Source organism: Halyomorpha halys, unplaced genomic scaffold (assembly GCF_000696795.3).
Source record: "Halyomorpha halys isolate HHAL.00 unplaced genomic scaffold, Hhal_1.1 Scaffold17.1, whole genome shotgun sequence".
NCBI lineage: Eukaryota > Metazoa > Arthropoda > Insecta > Hemiptera > Pentatomidae > Halyomorpha > Halyomorpha halys.
Window position 1 is genome coordinate 33,286 of NW_027112056.1, and position 3,175 is coordinate 36,460.

The 3,175-nt window shown below is 30.5% G+C and overlaps 1 long non-coding RNA gene across 1 annotated transcript in view; it reads left to right on the plus strand.

Moving 5' to 3' along the window:
• Window positions 1-3,175, plus strand: part of LOC136796388 (uncharacterized) — a 14,813-nt gene that overhangs the window by 10,992 nt on the left and 646 nt on the right. The gene's annotated exons all lie outside the window — the stretch shown is intronic.

Consider the following 3,175-nt stretch of genomic DNA (forward strand, 5'->3'; position numbering starts at 1 on the left):
ATTCCTTTTACTATTTCTTTCATGTTTTTCATTTTTAAAAGAAATAAACCAACAGGATTCTCTTAATTGTTCATAAATTGTTTATGTCAAATATACATTATCAATCTTGGTGGTAATTGAATAAGTTTTCCAGTTTAAAATTTAGATAATAATTATTTATTTTTGATTTCTTTCTTAATTAAGCATTAGGAATGGGGCATATCCACAATTATGATGTAAGTAGAGACTGAATTTTTTATATAAAATAAGCATAAAGGGCCTCCTTAGAGGTTTAGTATTTAAAGAAAAAGTTTTGAGGGATTTACAGCAAAAGCCTAAAAAGATTTTTGTTGTTGTTTAAAGGTACTTTATTAGAATTTTTTTAAGCCCTCTTAATCTATTTCAATGAGCATAAGGCCCAGCTGAAATTAAATATCATTTAATTTTACATTGATACATCAAGCTTGATTAAAATCATTAGAGTCATTTTTTAAATAATTGAAAAATTGTGAAGTAGTATAAAAATGACACCTACCACAACTCTCATCATATCCAGGACGTGATGAAGAAACGTTGCCATACACTGCACTATATCCCCACTTCTAGTGTTAATGAACGTCCATTGAAGTAGAACACCATAATTTTGAAAAACAAAACATACAATTTCTCAGATGGTGCTATTTCGGTTCAAACAGTAAGACACAGGGCCTGATAAACTATTACCCCTTCACATTGAACAGTCGTAACGTATACAAAAATCAAACTGTCACCTTCAGAAAACCAAAACCCACTCGTCTGAACATATCGCTTGTGTTTTGTTTTTCCCATGACAACCGTAAAACTTCTTGTCCAAGCAGATAGATCTGGCTAGAGCCAGTGTTTTTATTTCCCCATGGCAACGGTAACAAAGTCTTTAAAACATAGCGTAATTTTACAAAAAACCAACAAGTCTGAAATGTTTCCGGCAACAACTCCCAGATAACAGATAACCACTTTGTCAATGGTGCTTCATGAAGATACCCCTGAAAAATGAGGGAATGAAGTGTCTCAATAATTTAATTTTAATTTTGCTATAGTTCATAAATATCAAACTACATCCAGAGTTAGCTGATGATCTGATTTCAATAAATGATGGTTGCCCATGACAATAAGTCATTGTTCATTGTATTTAACATATTTCGTCTGCTTTCTTTAATTATTTAATTAATGTAAGTTGCAAATTATACCTTTGACTTGACAATAAAATCTATTTGTTTTATAACTATAACATTATTATAAATTAGATTAGTGAGTTTTTTTTTTTAAATCGAATTCTCCAAAACACTTAATGAATTTTCACTTTGCTAAGCCAGAGGGTATAAATGTGGTATCATTCAATTATTTCTGATATTTCTGTTGCCTACAGAGCATTTAGAAAAAAAAAAAGAAGATAATTATAGAATGAAGAGAGATAGGCAGTGTTTTTTTTTTTCATTTTGAACATTTTTTTGTGATTAGAGAATAATGAAGACAGAGTAAGACAACACCACCAACAGGTCGAACCTCAATATTAAGCCAGCCAACGATGTAATAGAAGAGAATTGACGGAAAGGGCTGGGACATCTTCTGTGAATGGAACCAAGGAGGATAGCTAGCAAGGCCTATCGAACCAAAGTAAAAGAGAGGAAGAGGACGGCCTAAAAGAATGGGAAGATGAGGTAAAAATAGACTTCTAAAAAAGAGGTCTTCAATGGAATGACAGAAGGCACCTTGCAGAAGACCGGCAGAGCTGGAAAGGGCTCTATAAACTTCCTCCTCATACTGGTCAATGCGGTTCAAGAGATGATGATGATGATGAGAATAATGACCTTAATCAAGTGGTTGGAAAGGAAAGGAATAAGAAGGAAATATATGAAAAATACACTCTTTTCTAAAAGAAATTATGCAAGACCTTCAGAGAGAGGGAATTCACTGTGAGAGGTCTCTCGTTTTGGATCTCACAGAATTCCAAATAGTTTAAGGAAGTTTTTAGAAGAATTGGATGTTATCTTGTGTATATTGCAATCTTGGCTGAAAGTATTATTCTGTACTCCCTAGGCTTTACCATCTGCATGGTAATTTGATGAAGATATTTAATATTATGTATTAGCTTGTTTTTATTTTTTTTCTTGTTTATAACCTATTTATTTGTTTACATTATTTATTTATTATTAACTAACCTGGTAACCTGGTTTCTTCTCCATTACCTGATAAACCTCCTAGGCATCTGAAATGAACATAGCCTCAAGATCTTCTCTAGAAATGTTATTAGAGTTCTATGAATGGGTAGATTCTCCACATGTCCATTATATAACTGACATCAAATTTACTTGATGTATACATTTTTAATACAGTTTTAAATATCAATAAATAAATTAAAATAAAGTAAAAAAATAAACTTATTTATCAGTTTTCAACTTATTTATCTCTTTCTAACTAATTTATTTATTTGTTGTCTGTGTTACTTATTATTACTTACATATAACATTACTTATTGTCATTTTATTTCCACATTTTCATTCATTCATAACTTTTACTTGTCATTTATTTAATTTTTTTTTAATGCTTACTGAAAGTATCAAAATTAAATGTTTTCTTAAATTATAACTTGTGTAGTAAGTTAAATATTTGTAATGGATTGCCAGAGAAGAGGAATATGAAATGTGCAAGAAGACTATATACAGATAATGAAACCAAAAAAGGAAAAAGAAATTACAAAGGAAAAAAAAATAGAAATTGAATTTTGTTTATATAGGAAGATGGTCAGGGTTGCAGTCAAAGGAGAAACAAAAATAGTTTACAACTATTTATTTTCCAACGTTTCGGCCCACTTTGTAGGGCTTCATCAGGGTTAAAAAGATACAAAATGATACAATGATAAGAATAAAAATATTTAGTATTTTTTATCATTGTATCATTTTGTATCTTTTTAGCCCTACAAAGTTGGGCGAAACGTCAGAAAATAAATAGTCGTAAACTATTTTTGTTTCTCCTTTGACCGCAACCCTGACCATCTTCCTATATATCAATTTTTACGGTCAACTATAAATACATATATTTAATTTTGTTTAATTTAGATAATCCCCGGAGTAAAAGTTGGGGGATATTACCCAAATTAATTAATATGTGCTGGTATGGCTGGTTGGAATAAAGAATTACTTGTAATGATGGAGTGGAC